Genomic DNA, 17,403 nt, shown 5'->3' with positions numbered 1-17,403 from the left:
TATACGTTTTTGGGTGTAACATGACAAAATTTGGAGAATGTCAAGGGGTATGAATACTTTTTCAAGGCACTGTATGTGTGCTAGTCATGCATTTTTCACCTTGTTATGTCTGATACCGATACTGTATCAACTGAACAGTACTTGATGCTAATTTTACTCTCCTCCTTTTGCATACGCTCCTTCTTTTGTATCTTTTCACCCTGTGTAGTGGATTGTTTCTGTGTTCTCAAGTTAATGAGAAATAATTTCTCAAATAAAATTTGATTTAAATAAAAGTTTCTAGTGTGCTTATGTTAGTCCTTAACTGAATTGTCAAGCTATAAAGATAGTTGGAGTCATAGCTGATCACATGTGCAAAATCATGGCTACTGCTGGTTAGGGATGAGCTTCGTGTTCGAGTCGAACGTACGTTCGACTCGAACATTGGCTGTTCGTGCGTTCGGCGAATTCCGAACATTTTGGCCGTTCGCGTCAAAATTCGAGTGACGCGCGCGCGGACCACAATGCACTGCGTTGGCGCAGTGCATTGCTGCCCGATGATTGGCCAAGCATGCACTGTGACCCCGCATGCTTGGCCAATCGCAGCGCCGGCAGCGAGGAGAGCCATGATTGGCCACAGGCATCCTGCCTGTGGCCAATCATAGCTCAGGCTGTGTAGTGCACGCCCCACACTATATAAGGCCGCCTTTAAGGCGGCCTCCTGTAGTGTGTTACTTTGCATCTGAAGCAGTGGGTGTTCTGTGTACCTTCAACACAGTACACACCAATCGTTTTTGGCTGATTTCCTATCTTGCTGCTGTGTAGTGGTTGTTGTCTGTGCCCTGACTGCAGTATACACCACTATATTCACCTCACCTATATAGCTAGTGATCTAGCTTTAACCACTTAACAACTGCCCATTGCCGATTAACGGCTTCAGGGCGGTTGTTTAACTCAGAGAGGCCGTTAATTAACGGCCTCCCAGAATTCTGCTCTCGCGTGCCCCGAGGTGTGAGCACTCGAGAGCATCCGTGACCGCCGGGTCCATAGGCGCATCACGGTAAACGGCCGCTCATAGCGGCCGTTTACCACGTGATTGCTCCGTCAAATGACGGAGTGATCACTTGGAAACAAACCGGCGTCATGTTATGACGCCTTTTCCTCCCTCCCCTTTCTGTACCGATCGGTACAGCGGAGGGGAAAGAGATCGGTGTCAGCAGCGATGTGGGCTGCATCTGCCTCAATTCCCTGCCAATACTCTGCAATACCAGTGCATACTCTGCAGTACCCTGCCATTACTCTGCAGTACCCCGCCATTACTCTGCAGTACCCCGCCATTACTCTGCAGTGCAGTACCCCGCCATTACTCTGCAGTGCAGTACCCTGCCATTACTCTGCAGTGCAGTACCCTGCCATTACTCTGCAGTACCCCCCATTACTCTGCAGTAACCCCCATTACTCTGCAGTACCCCCCAATACTCTGCAGTACCCGCCATTACTCTGCAGTACCCCCAATACTCTGCAGTACCCTGCTATTACTCTGTAGTACCCCGCCAATACCCCGCCAATACTCTGTAATACCCTGCCATAAATTGCCATACCCAGCCATACTCAGAGATACCCAGCCATACTCGGTGATACCCTGAAATACCCAGCCATAGACGCCCCCCACCCCTCACCGCCCTCCGGTGCTTCTACCAACTCGCCAGTACGATCAAAGCCAGAATCTTTTTTTTATTTTTTATTTCAGGCTTCCCAGCCTAGAGGTGAGATGTGGGGTCATATTGACCCCCCAGATTTCACTGTAAAGAGGACCTGTCACCCCATATTCCTATTACAAGGGATGTTTACATTTCTTGTAATAGGAATAAAAGTGATCAAAAATATATTTTTGGGAAAAAAAATGTCAAACTAAAATAAATAAAGTAAAATGAACAATAAAAAAATAAAATAAAAATTAAAGCGCCCATGTCCCCATGTGCTCGCATGTGCCACACATGTGAGGTATGGCCGAGAATGTTAGAGCGAGAGCAATAATTCTAGTCCTAGACCTCCTCTGCAACTCAAAACATGTAACCAGTAAAAAAATATTTAAAGCGTCGCCTATGGGGATTTTTTAAGTAGCGACGTTTGGCGCCATTCCACGGGCATGTGCAATTTTGAAGAGTGACATGTTTGATATCTATTTACTCAGCATAACTTCATCTTTCACTTTATGCAAACATTGGGCTAACAAGTGGTTAATAATAGAGCTTGCAGTCAGTAGTGCGTGCTGTCTGCGTGCTCTGTACCCAGTACATACCGCTATAATATAGGGCAGGCCCCTACTTTCAAACATCCAACTTACAAACATCTCCTACTTGCAAATGCAAGGAGACAGCAGCAAGTGAGATGAAAAAAGATGGACGACAAAACAAATTATACAGGGGTGATAACCCTTCCCTATGTTTTCCAAAAAGCTTAAAGATAGTTTTTTTGACTGGAGCTACACTTTAAAAATGTACCGGTTGAAAATGACAAACAGATTCAACTTAACACAACAAACCTACACAGTCCCTGTCTTGTTTGCACCGCCTGTATACTGCTGTTCTGAGTATATAGGGCCTGGGGGCCACACACATTTCCTTTTTTTAATATGGGTACGGGGTTCCCCTTAATATGCGTACAAGACCCAAATAGGCTGGTAATGGGCAGGGAGGGCTACCCATGCCATGTTTCTCAATGATTTTCAACCATATTGCAGGAACCAGATATAACATTAAAACCGCAAGCAGTTTTAAATGGTGTTATTTCCGTTTAATGTCATTTTGTGCATGGACTGTTCTAAACACGGGAAACATGTGGCACTTCACAGGCATACTACAGACACCCCGCAGGCACCATATTTAAAGGAATATTTCACTTTTTTTTTTCACTTTAATCGTCATTAAAATCAGTGCTCCCGCCAAAACGGTAGTTTTTAAAACTTTTTTTTGCAGTGACCCATGTCCCCTGAGGCAGGAGGCAGGTCGCCAAACCCTTTTTAGGACACTATCTTGCATATTAGCCGTTAAAATTAGCACTTTCCAATTCGAACGTTCGAGTCCCATAGACTTCAATGGGGGTCTAACGTTCGTACCGAACGCGGGGGTCGTTCGCAAGTTCTGGTGCGAACCGAACCGGGGGGTGTTCGGCTCATCCCTACTGCTGGTCAAACAGAGGCTAAGATTGCCGCTTGCTTGGCTCATGAATATATAATTTTACCTTTCGTTGGGTACTATCCTGGAATTGAGAAAAATACAGTGGATGGCCCCATTATTATTATTTAACAGTAAAGAGGACCTCAGGTCCCCTGATTGGGCTAAGTGCATATTACTTCACCGCCTAAATATTGCTATATATATATATATATATATATATATATATATATATATATATATGTATATATATATATATATATATATGTATATATTTATATATATGGTTAGGTTATACCACAGACAAATTGTTCTTGTTAGCAGCCATTTCTCTTTCATGAAAAAGTGATCTGAGTGACTTTACAGCCACTCAATCACTTTTAGAGGCAGGTTTGGCCTTGGTGGCTACAGGCCGAATCCCAGCAGTGCATTGTGTTATTGCATGGTGAAATGTGTCACATGCATTGCAGCACATCACAACTAGTGGTAACACACCGTCATGGATGATGTCAATTGCCCCTTAGGGGGTGCTTTAGGGATAAAATCACCTTTTATAAGTATATAAATGGATAATACTAAACATACAGTGGTAATTAATGATAAGGGGATCTCTAAAAATCCCATCCAGCATCACTTTTGTTTGCCAGGAAGATATTTACGTGTTGTATTGTGAACATGTACAATGGTCCATTGCATTTACTAAAGACAAATACACTGTTTATTTTACAAAGGAAGCTGCACTTTGCAAGGGAGTGAGGCGAAGTTCTGACTTTCATCACTCAATTGCGTTCAAGCAAAAAAGCTGTTTTTTTAATTCTTCTTGCATGTGATTGGGAAAGGTATGTGTGGTCCACATTCACAAAGTTCTTGGGAAAATTCCCTTGCAAAGTCAACAGCCTATTTGCCCTTAGCAAATCAACCTTAGTGAGCACATTTCATTTATTTTTTACAGGCAGGACCAGAACTAGGGGGAGGCAGGGTGACGCATCTAGGGGGGCGCCCACCTGCACTGGAAACCGCTGCACTCTGGGTATCACTGCTGCCCGATCAAGTGTAATGGACAGGCAGGTCTCCCTCCTAGTCCTGCCTAGTGCCAAAACAGCCTATGTCTATTCTGCATGAGGCATCCTAGAGAAGGGGAGGCTTCAAAGAAGGCCCTGGACTGGACGGTGTTGAGAAGGCCCTGGACTTGGGGGGGGGGTGGAGGGGGCCCTGGTCTGAGGGGGTGCAGAGGAGGCCCTGGAACGGAAGGTTAGTGGAGACCTTGGACTGGAGGGTTTAGTTGAGGCCCTGGGTTGATGGGGGGTGCAGAGGTGGTCTTGGGCTGGGGATTGTGGAGGAGGCCCTGGGCTGGGGGATGCAGAGGAGGCCTTGACCTGGGGGAGTTAGAGGAGGCCCTGGACTGGAGGGTTCAGTAGAGGCCCTGGGCTGATGGGGAGTGCAGAGCAGGCCTTGGGCTGGGAAGCGAGGAGGAGGCCCTGGGCCGGGGAGTGTGGAGGAGGCCCTGGGCTGGGGGATGCAGAGGAGGCCCTGACCTGGGGGGCACAGAAGGGACCCTGGACTAGGAGGGGAGTACACCAGAGGCCTTGGACTAGGGTTCATAAAGAACCTGGATTCAGACAGCAGGGTGCAGAAGAGGCTCTTAACTTTGGGCAGGCTGTAAAGGAGGCCTTGGACTAGGAGAGGAGTGCAAGGGAGACCCTGGCCTAGGGAGGTGGGTGCAGATGAGGCCATTGACTAGGAAATGATGGTTCGTGTGGCAAAGACACCTGGATGGGGTGTACAAGGGAGATACTGGACTAGGTGAGTGGTTGCCTACAGATCTCAGATTAGGAAAGGGGGGTGTCTGGAGGCCCTGGGCTGGGGAAGCAGGTGTCTGGGGGCCCTGGACTATGAGAGGGGGATCGTGGAGGCCCTCACGACTAACAAAGAGGGTGCCTGAAGGAGCGTCCAGTTTCAGGGAGAAAGAGCCAGGATTTAAATCTGGGCTGAGGAAGAGCCTGCCTGTATAACACGCACATTAATTTTAAGAGGGAAGTTTCAGGAAAAAAACGTAAATTTTAAATAAGGAACTTTGAAGCAAAATAAGGGTCAATGTCCATCTGCAGCCTCACAAGTGCCATTAATGTAGCCTCATCAGTCCACATCAATGCAACCTCACCATTGCCATCAATGCAGCAGCCTCACCATTGTCATCAATGCAGCCGGATCGATGCCCATCTGCAGCCATTTAGTGAGAATCTCCTATGATAGACAGAACATTGGTCCAATGGCGGTCCAGGAGACGGAACTTCCTATTACAGAGGCTGCCAAGTAAACAAGAGATTCTCACTGTATGTAATCTGATGGCGCTTTTCCTGTCCCCCTCCCTGTCCCCTCCGAGGCAGCTAAAATTGAAGTATTGGCGTATAACACATACAAGCTATTTGCACCCGATTTTCATGGTGGAAAAGTGAGTGTTATATGGCAATAAATACAGTATATGCTTGGTAATCACTCATATGCCTGGACCGGCACCCAGTTTAGCAAGCGGCTGGGAGCCTGAGCGGGCAACTCCCGCCCCCTCCACAGCCATGTGTTTTAGTGAGCATGGGGGGGTGGGACAAAGCAGAGGGCCAGAGACTGACAGCCACCAGCTCTCTGTTCAGGGAGCACTGGGAACTGAGTGATCAGCTGTTTGATTACTTCATTCTCAGCCTTAGATCCAGTGGTGGACAGATGCAGCATCTACCTAGATAAGTATGATTTATAAATAAAATCCCCATACTTCTCTTTTAATTACCTGACATCTCTTTCCTGCTATTCAGTCCACATGACAACAATTAGGCCTCATTCACATTCAGCATGTGTGTACTCATAGAAATACATCAAATTTAAGTTTTTTTCTTTAACAATTTGTTTGATTAAATGTAGGTGTAAGCTTGTTTTCCAAGCAGCATTGTAAGATTGTGTTCTGAACATCCTATTATCTGACTGTTTATGTACAATTAATATGGATATATGTAATTATATGTGCATTAGTGTGGGCACGCTTATATTGCAAAGCCCTACATATACACATGCATACATTTTGTGTGAAGTGAACCTTTAAACTGTTACCTACTCTTGTATATTATGTTTTAGAACGGTTTATGCCGAATCTCATCCCTGAAGATCTAAAACATGTTGGAAACTACTCAGGACTACACCTAACTAGGGATGAGCTCGGTGTTCGATTCCAACACATGTTCGACTCGAACATCGGCCGTTCGTCTGTTCGGCGAATTCAGAACTTTGTGGACCGTTTGCACCAAATTTGTGTGGCACGAATGCCCCACAATGCAATACGCCATTGCAGTGAATTGCTGGCTCATGATTGGCCAAGCATGCACCGTGACCCCGCATGCTTGGCCAATCACAGCGCCAGCAGCGAGAAGAGCCATAATTGGCCACAGGCAGGATGCCTGTGGCCAATTATAGCTCACTATATAAGGCTGCCAGCGTGACGGCCTTGTGTATTGTGTTGGCGTGCAGGGAAAGAGCTAGATAGGCAGGGACAGTGTGTTCTTTTCTCAGCCATCTTCAGGAGTTAGTGGGTGTTGTGTGCCTCCAGCGCAGTATACACCTGTATCTACCCTTTATTGCTGTTGCTCTCTAATACAGCCATCTGCAGGAGTTAATGGGTGTTGTGTGCCTCGAGTGCAGTATACACCTGTATCTACCCTTTATTGCAGAGCGGAGAAGAAGCCGGAGGAATATGCTGGATGAGAAGACCAGAGGAAGGAGCGGAGGAAGAAGATGGAGAAGATGAAGATGGAGAAAGAACACCAAAGGAAGACCAGAAGATAGAAGATGGAAGAAGAAGCGGGGAAGAAGAAGAAATCAATAAAGGACTTATCAAAAATCGTCTCTTGTCTTTTTTAACCTTTTTGACACTGTTTTTATGAAATGGTAGGTGTACATTTGTACCCTATTACCGATTCACACAGGGGGGCAGGATCTGGGGTCCCCTCGTTAAAGGGGGCTTCCAGATTCTGATAAGGGTTGTGGGGGTGAGGCCCTTCTTCCCATCAATGTGGGGACAAGGTGCTTTGGGGGGGCGCTACCCCAAAACATCCTCCCAATGTTGAGGACATGTTCAGAAGGGAGGGGCTCTGTCTCGTCCCCCCTCTTTTCCTGCAGCCTGCCAGATTGCGTGCTTGGATAAGGTTCTGGTATGGATTTTTGGGGGGACTCCGACGCCATTTTTTTAATTTTTGGCGCGGGGTTCCCCTTAAAATCCATACCAGACCTGAGGGGCCTGGTATGGAATTTAGGGGGACCCCCACGGATTTTTTTTTTTATTTTGCTTCGGGTTCCCCTGTGGGGAAATCCCATGCCATTTTTATCAATGAACTTTTATGTGTATTGCCAGACCGACACTTCATTATAGCCGCAAGTAGTTTTAAATTACTTTTTTCCATTAGAAATATCATTTTGCTGTCAGACTGTTCTAAATAAGGGAAACATGCGCCACTTTACAGGCATACTATAGACACCCCCCAGGTACGAAATTTAAAGGAATATTACACTTTTATTGTTTCACTTTAAGCATTATTAAAATCACTGCTCCCGAAAAACTGATGTTTTTAAAACTTTTTTTTGCATTGATACATGTCCCCTTGGGCAGGACCCAGGCCCCCAAACACTTTTTATGACAATGTCATGCATATAAGCCTTTAAAATTAGCATTTGTGATTTTTTTATGTTTGTGTCTCATAGACTTTAAAGGTGTTTGCGTGTTCGAACGAGTTTTTGCCTGTTTGCATGTCCTGGATGCAAACCGAACAGGGACATTTCATCTACTTTATAAAGTAAGTGAGTAAGTCTTGTGGATTACACTCTAAAGGCCTGTACACACGGTCGGACTTGTACAAACTTTTCCGTGGACTTTTGTACAAAGGGCGTGGTCCACAAGTTTGTATTGCATACACACGGTCGGACTTTTTGACAACAAACACGAACGTGGTGACGTCACAACGTACGGACGCCACTTCAAAAGAGGACGTTCAATGACTCCAGCGCCACCTTTGGTCAACTTCTGTATTGTAGTCTGATCGTTTGCATAGGTTCTGAGCATGCGTGTTTGTACCTTGTACAAAAGTCCGATGCTTTTGCGTACACACGGTCGGACTTTGCTCCATCAGACTTTTGTTGCCAGAAAGTTTGTCCGTTCGCACAGCCAACAAAAGTCCGATGAAAACAGAAAAAGTTTGTCCGATGGAGCGTACACACAGTCGGATGTTGCTCCAAAACAGCTAATTTGCATGTTTGTTGTCAAAAAGTCCGACCGTGTGTACGGGCCTTTAGAATATCATGTTTTGTATCAACGTCCTCTTCTTTAATTCTGGTAAAATAATTATTTTGCAAGCAATACCCTTATTTTAAAATCTGTTCAATTATAACCATTTAAAATATTGTTTTTGTTACAAAGATTATTAGGGCATGGATTATGAGGAATATTGTACTGTATATGTATGGCTGATAAAAATATATATGAAAGGAAAACACACCATAATACAAATATATGTCAGTTATGAGGCAACCACCAGTTCAAAATGCTTCACCATCATGTCCCACTGAGATATATCAAGGGAGGAGGAAGTATGGCTGTGTGGGACATAACTACCTCATACTGCAGAAGTGTTTCAGAATAAGACATTACTTGTATTTTTAGGAAACTCCCTTTACAAAATCTATGCCTTTACTTTTTTAAAGAGTCATAAATATGTGATGGTTAGGTTTAAATTCTTAGAATTGGAGTTACATTTTTTAAATTGTTTCTCAATTAAACAGACCTTCAGGTTTAGGCAAACGTTTAACAATAAACAAATCAACCAAAGAATAAGTCTGGAAGTGACACTCCAGCTGTGTCCTCTTTCCAGAATGAACTGAAGTTTGACCTATGATCCCACATTTGACCTTTACTCTTAACCATGCAGATTAGAATTAGAGAATTCAAATAATCACTTTAAGAATTTTGACTATAGTGTCTACTATTCATTCATATGCATTGTACAGACCCAATTTGTCACATGAAAAATATCCAAGAGATAGCTTTAAAAGAGTGATTGTGGCATATAGCAAATAACGGATTATGAATATATTTTATCTATTTCCAAACTGTTTAAGTATGTATCAGAACAATAGAATTGCATTATAAAAATGTTTTAAATGTAAGTACTAAATTATTCAGCAGTTTTGAGCACACCAAAACCAGCCAAAAATGTGAAATCATAAACAGTAAATGCACATTTTCTAACATTATGCTGCCTATATATATGGCACAGAGATGCCTCTGGTTGTGCAGCTATGGCATTTACTTCCATTGATCAAGTTAATAAATTACAAAATAAGACATAAATAATAATGTTACCGGATTGTATTCTACCATTTGATATTTCAATACAAATACTGCCAAACTAAAATGTAAAACAAGATATCAGACATGTACATAATTTCTGGACAGTAATGGTAAGGGAATAATTGATTTGCAGATTAATCAGCTTAGAATATAGTTTAGTGTCACTTTAAAGGGACTGATGGTGTTTTTAAAAATCATTTTTTTGTTGATTAAATTCATGCTGTGATATGATACCCCCTCCGCTCCCAATAAAGATGTAAATGTGTTAAAATAAATCTGTCATGAAAAAATTACAGGGTTTGCTATTGCTAGCAACAATCTAAAAATGCTAGTTGACTGGCTGATATGCTCTCATCCTTTTCAGAAGCGGATGTCAAGAATTAAAACCTACACATTTCTGTCCTAACATATTTCCGTTATTGGATCAACACCGAATGCAGAAAAAGCATGAATGTAGTGTTGGCTTTCAGCTTAAATTCTTCCCGCTGGCCGCCCACACATCTGTGCAGTCTCCTGATGGGTGGGCTTTAATGCCAAGAGGCCCCATATATGTATAAATACATACTTAAACACAAAACTCTGCTGAAAGCATAGTCACTTGTGGGGACCGGAAAGCTCCCAATGCATACTTGCAATCAAGAGCTTTCTGATTATGTGACCGTTGTGAAAGCCAATCACAGTGGTCACATAACCTGAATGCCCGCCACTGCGCACTGGCTTTTAGAACCCTTAAAGAGCAGGTAGGCAGTCAGCGGGAAGGGGCTAAAGTTATCTATAGAAAGGCATTTCTTTTTTCCTAAGATGTGCCATGTCCTAACTACTGTATAAGTAGTGCTGCATAATTGCCTCACTATCAGAATTTGTGTTTTTAATAGCCTAATGGTCTATGCATGATGACTGCTGAATGTACTCCTTTTCACAGCCATTTAACCTGTTTCAAAGATATTTTAGGCAAGGTTTTCTTTACATTTGCCAAGAGAAGCTAACATGTTGAGCTTGTCCGTGTGTGAAGTAGAGAAAGAGAAAAAAAAAACAGCTACAAAAAAAATGTAGGAAAAAAACACTGCGAAGCTCTTAAAGGGCCAGCAGGCTGCAGCAGGAAGGTTTTTTTTTAAATTATTTTATTTTGTCAAATTAATTGAAAGACTAGTATCACATCAATTAATAAACATATAAAATTTCAGATTTAACAACAAAAAAGTATGGTTTCCCTTTTAAGACTTAGGTGTGACATCATACATTTAGATTTTGCCTAAATAATTTACTGAAATTGACAGTAATTAGGATTGCATTTAATGATGTTGGTAACTCCATGATGGGCTCAGTCAACCAATTCCAAACAGGTAGAGCCAAGTGCATTATTAAACCCCATCTCCCGAAGAAAATAATCCCATTAATTTAGCAAATGAACCAGAAAACTGATGCAGTTTCAAAGCATTTTTTATTAAATAGTATCCTGTCTGCTTCACTTGGAAGTAATAACTTGACTTACTTCATTACTTGTATAGGAAAGATTAGGTTTAATTGCACCCCTCCCCCCCTCCCCATTACTGTTAAAGTCAGACTACAATTTTGTAAAGGAAACTCTATACTCATTGGGTCTGAAGAAGTATAGGAAGGTCTAATGATTTTTCTTATAACTCACAATAGAACAATAATTTAGAAGCCATGCTATATGGGTAAGGGCATGTATAAATATATTTTTTAAGGGGGGGGGGAGCTACAGATTTCAATTCTTAGCATAAGTTATATTTAAGCATGGGCCTGTTTTAAATGGCAGAGAGGAATGTTAGAGAGAGAAATGGGAAATTAAGAAAAAGGAAGAGCTGGAGAAAGGGAGACAAAGACACACAGAGTAAAGCTCCTCCTCCGTGGAATTACAAATTCCAGTGAGGCCTGTATGCGAGTCTAACTGCGTGTAAAAGTTAACAAACGGTGGGCTGTAACAAGCTCACCTACTGGATCCGAACTCCGTGTGGTAACTTAAGTCCAGTGACTGCAGCTTGCTTCTCTGTCAGCTGGGCCAGTTGCTCTGTACCGCTCCACTGGCTTTATCCAGTCCTCAAATGCTCCGATAAGTGTCGTTGGACCTTCTCAATCCACTCACCATCTCTCAGGCACCGTCAGGTCACTTCACAAACACACAGAGTTGCGCTCCGCAATAACTGTGGGCTTCTGTCTCCGGGAAGCCTCCTCACAGATCCGCACAGGCCGGCAATGTGGTCCCAAGAGACCTAAAATGGCCGCTTGTGTCCCTTTTATCTCCTACCCAGCATGCACTGCATAAGAGAGTGTTCATGGGTAGGTCACACAAACTCCTGGGTAACAAGGTCAACCTTCTGAATCAAAAGAACAGTCACTTCCTGTAAAAGTCTTTTGGGTTGTTCAGAGGTAACAATATACATGTGAATTACCCATATTTGGTCACTAGATGACTCTGGATACGGAACCATAGTAATGTCCATTAACCTTATATTACAGTATGCATAACCACATCAATAGACAAGGATGTCAGCGCTACATACATAATTCTGTTTTATACATTGGCTAAGAAACATTGTGCAGGGACTCAAAAGGTTTAATGTGGTAAAGTGAATAGAAGTAAAGCTGTTTTCAGTATAAACACCCAGTCATTTGTGGGAAATGTTCTCTTTTTAATCCTCTTGCCTGTGATGTTGCAGATAAATAACCTCCATAGTGTATAGAGGTGATCTACCAGAACCCACCCAAATCCTTCTGAACCATTGAATCTCCCATTTCCCCAGTTGTTTTCCTCCTAGAATGTAGAATGCATGCATTTTTTTTTTGTTTTGTTTTTTACAGTTTCCATTTCAAATATTGTATTAAATAAATCAAGTAGATTGACATGTAACATTGTGCAGAGTTGTTTTTTAACATGAATAGTACATCGGCAGTGGATAAAAATATACATATGAACAGTCAACTTCCATTTCAGGTTATGCAGCATTACTCTTGGCATTTCAGATCTCATGACAGGACCTTAATTGAGCAGTGTCTGATGTGTTCAGCGATATTTCACCCAAGTATAGTCATTATTACAGTTGAACCGCATATATACGATAGGAGATAGCACACTTTAATAACTAATTGGTAGGTTCGGTGTTGTTAGTGTTCAATATTATCTAAAGTATCTTTCAGCTGTAGTGAAGGGTTTAATGTCATAAGGGTCCATGGTATGTGTTGGGCGAGGTGTCTATATGGAGTATACAGGGTGTTTCGTCAATAGTGTTTTGGTGATATCAATGGATATCAGCCGGTAAAAAGGGAAGATGACTGGAAGGGGGGTAGGGGAAGAAAAGGGGGTGTTCAAGAGCAGGAAATATCTCGGTGAAAAGGGGGATGAAGGGGGGGGAGAGGAGGGAAAGGGTGGTGAGGTTTAGAGGGGTGTTTGGTTTTACCGGCTCTTGCTTCCCTCCCCAGGGAGCCATCTCTTGGTTTTAGGGTTCTTGCTAGAACCATTAGGCCATAGGGAAGGGGCGGTCCTCAAGATAGTGGGGTGCAGGTATTCCTGTAACAGATCACGTGAGAGGTACTTGCCTCCTCCAAGACGTCATTGCTATGTTAGTTTGGACCTTGCATCTGAGTGGTCGAGGCATTCAATTGGGTAAATTCCATTGTTGCATGCATGATTTTAGCCCACCAAATGCATAACTTGACATTTGTGAACCATATAGTTGCAAAATCAAACAGTGCATAAAGGTCTGCTAGCAAATAGGAAAACTCCTGTAAGAACATTATTCCACTACATAATGTAGCTTGACGTCGTCTGCAAACACAAAAATTGTACTTTTAATCCCAAACTCTATATCATTTATAAACTGTTAAAAGGGTAAGGATCCTAACACTGAACCTTTGGGTGCCCCACAAATAATCTCAGACCATTCAGAGTTGGACATGTGCGATTCGTTTCATACGAATCTCAAATTCATACGAATTTCTCTAAATTCATACGTTCGGGAGGATCCGAAATCGGAATTGCCATGCGTCCGAATTTAGTACGAAATACGAACTTTTGTTTACGAATCCCCAGGAAGAAGTCAGCACAGCACAGGGATGGTGGGAGCCCCTCATCTAACAAAAATTTGTATTTCGGATAGGACATTCTTTAAGGAATTTCGTATTTCGGATAAAAACCAAACTTCCATCAGCATCGACTGTCATATTGAGGTATATTTTTGCCTTTAAATTCATCGTAATGAACGTTCGTACAAGTTAACGAACCTAACGGCAATTCATATTTCGTACGAACTGAAATTGAATTTCAGACACGAAATACGAAGTATGAATTAATTTTAATACGAACCATTACGGAACAGAACGAAAACAAATTTATTGACGGCGCCCATGTCTATTCAGAGTATGAATTGTTAATAACTACTCTGTGTACTTGTCATCAGAGCAAGTACAGTATTACTATTAGGGATGGACCGAACACCCACAGTTTGGTTCGCACCAGAAGATGCTAACAGGCAAAAAGTTTGTGCGAATATGTAAACCCTATTAAACTCTATGGGACACGAACATGAAAAATCACAAGTGCTAATTTTAAAGGCTTGTATGCAAGTTATTGCCATAAAAAGTGTATGGACCCGGCTACTGCCCCAGGGGACATGTGTCAATGCAAAATAAGTATTTAAAACAACCGTTTTTTCAGCAGCAGTGATTTTAATAATGCTTAAAGTGAAACAATAAAAATATGAAATTATCTTTTAAATATCGTGCATGAGGTTCCCCTTAGTCTGCGTGTAAAGTGGCACATCTGTGTATTACTTTGCCACACCAAAATTACATTTCTAAAGGAAACAATGTAATTTAATATTGCTTGAGGATGTAATGTATTGCTGGCTCCCAGCAATATAGATAAAAATAAAGGAAAAAAAGCTGTGTGGGGTCCCCCTTAAAGTCCATACCAGGCCCTTCAGGTCTGGTATGGATTTTAAGGGAAACTCCATGCCAAATTTTTTTGGGACCTCCCAAAAGCCAAACCAGACCCTTATCTGAGCATGCAGGACAGGATGGTCACATGATGTCATAAGGGGGCTGGGTCACTCAGTTACATCACCGGGTGGCCCTGCCCTTGCCTATATAACTGCTGTCACAACTAAGAGACAGCAGTCACCAGGAGGCCTCCCAACGAAGCAGCTTTTTTTTATTATTTCTATTTGTGGGTCCCTCGGGCGGCGTGATTATGGATCTCTTTTAATAAATGAATTGTAAAAAACTGTCTATTGTGGTTTTTACTTTTTGACACTTTGTTTGGTGAATGGGTAGGGGTACAATGTACCCCTAACCATTTACATAGGGGAGGTGGGAGCTGGGGGCCCCCTTGTTAAAGGGGGCTTCCATATTCTGATAAGTCCCCCACCCACAGATCCTGACACCCACCTGCCAGGCTGCTTGCTCGGGTAAGGGTCTGGTATGGATTTTGGGGGGACCCCACGCCAATTTCATTTTAATTTTGGTGGGGAATTCCCCTTAAAATCTATGCCAGACCTGAAGGGCCTGGTATGGATTTTTGGGGGGACTCCGTGGCTATTTTTTAAAAAAAATGTTGCTGTGGAGTTCCCCAAAAAATCTATACCAGACACAAAGAGCCTGGTGTGGATTTTGGGGGGGACCCCCATGTATTTTTTTTATAATTCTGTCATAGGGTTCCCCTTAACCACTTCATTGCACTGCACTGCACTATATACCCTGCACTGTATTATATATACTATACTGACTGCACTATATACTCTTAACTGCAGTAGATATACTAAAAAAGACTGCACTTTAGGCTCTGCAGAAAAATCGAGCCTTAGGTGTTGGTGGTGCCAGAACACTGCAACCCCTCACAGTTACTTTTGTTGGGGGCAGGAACGGGTCCTGCTGTAAAGTATTATTTCAAAAATTTTAATTACATGAAACATTGGTCCTTGGGTGTTGGTGGTGCTCTAAACCAAAAATATTGTTGAAAGCTAGCATCATCAAGGTTCAGGAAGAGGATAGGCAGCATAGGCAATCTTCAAGGGATCCCAGATCCCTAACAAATTTACATCACCAGCAGGGGCTTGATAGCTGCTATCCAGGACTGATTCATTTTTATAAATGTGAGTCTACCATCAGAGTCTGTGGACAGGGGCACTCTTTGATCCATTACAAACCCTCCAGCAGCATTAAATGTCTGTTCAGAAAGCACACTGGCTGCAGGACAGGCCAGTAGCTTAATTGCATATTGACCAAGTTCTGGTCAGTGGTCCATCCTCAAGACCCAATAACCCAGTGGATACTCAATTGGAAAGGTCTCCAAGTTTGCTTTTGCCCCTAGATATTCCTGCACCATATAATGCAGACGCTGCCGATGGTTGCTTGAATCTATCAGCTCTGGGCGCTGAGGACTAAAAAATTGTTTAAAGGCATCGGTCAGCCGGCCACCTTCTTCACCGCTCTTCCTCTGACTGAATGAAGCCTCAGAAACACGTTGTTCAGCACCAGTAAATGGTAACCTCCCAGGGTCTGGAAAGACATTACACAAACTTTTTTCAAGGTGTCCTGAAGATGTTTCATCCTCTGCTCCCTCTGTGAAGGCAGGATGAGTTTTGCAACTTTACCCTTGTAACGTGGATTAGGAAGGGTTGCCAGGGAATTGATCCCTCTCCTTGATACCATGAATCCTAGGGTCCTTTCACAGGCTTTGCAGAATCAGGGAGGCCATGCAGCGTAAGTTTGCAGAGGCATTTGATTCTGAGTCCTCTGGGTCATTAAGGATAACATGATCCGTAATTACATCCTCCCAGCCATGTACAACTCCTTGGGTTTCTGGGGACTGAAAACCATCCCTTGAAGACTACTGCTAAGTCCTCTACATCCATACTGACACAATCCTCCCCCTCCTCCTACTCTTCTTTCTGTGTGTTTGGTGGGCCTGCAGGAATTCTGCAACTTTATACTTGTAACGTGAATCAAGAAACCACACATCCTAGGGTTCTTTTGCAGGCTTTGCAGAATCAGGGAGACCATGCAGCATACGTTTACAGAGGCATTCAATTCTGAGTCTTCTGGGTCACTAAGGATGACATTGTCAGGAACTACCTCCTTCCAGCCACGTACAACCCCTTGGGTTTCTGGGAACTAAAAACAATCCGTTGAAGACTGCTGCATGTCCACATCCATGCTGACACAATCCTCCTTCTCCTCTTCTTCCTGTGTGTTTGGCAGATCCGCAGGAATGCTATATGCATAAAGGGGGCCTTGAGAGGAAAGGAAGTCCTCCTCTTCCTCCCACTATTGTGCCTCAAGTGCCCTGTCCATGATTACATGAAGCGGTTGCTCCAGCAGGAAGACTAGAGGGACAGTGTCAATGATGCATGCATTGTCACTGCTCACCATTCTTTTGGCCTCCTTAAAAGGTGACAGGACTGTGCATGCATCGTTGATCAGTAGCCACTGGCATGGCGAAAATAAGCCAAGCTCCCCTGACCCTGTCCTGATGTCATACTCGCACAGGTACTCATTGATGGCCCTCTGATGTGTGTGCAGCTGCTGCAGCATTGCCAATGTTGAGTTCCACCTGGTGGACATGTCACAAGTGAGGCAGTTGGTGGGCAGGTTGAATTCCCATTGCATGTCAGCCAACCAAGCACTGGCATTGTATGACCACCGTAAATGGCCATACACTTTTCTGACCTGTCTCAGAAGTTCCTGTAAGCCTGGGTACTTGGTCAAGAAATGCTGCACCACAAATTTCAGGATGTGTGCCAAGCATGGAACATGGGTCAAGTATCCCTGTCAGGGGGTGGAGAGAAGGTTGGTGCCATTGTCACATAAAACCATTCCTGGCTCAAGCTGCTGTGGTGTCAACCCCCT

The sequence above is a fragment of the Lithobates pipiens genome, unplaced genomic scaffold (genome assembly GCF_037356315.1).
Source record: "Lithobates pipiens isolate NorthernLeopardFrog02 unplaced genomic scaffold, aLitPip1_a1.2 Scaffold_8, whole genome shotgun sequence".
Lineage (NCBI taxonomy): Eukaryota > Metazoa > Chordata > Amphibia > Anura > Ranidae > Lithobates > Lithobates pipiens.
The sequence above is the reverse complement of the archived record's forward strand: the minus strand, read 5'-3'. Positions refer to the sequence as shown.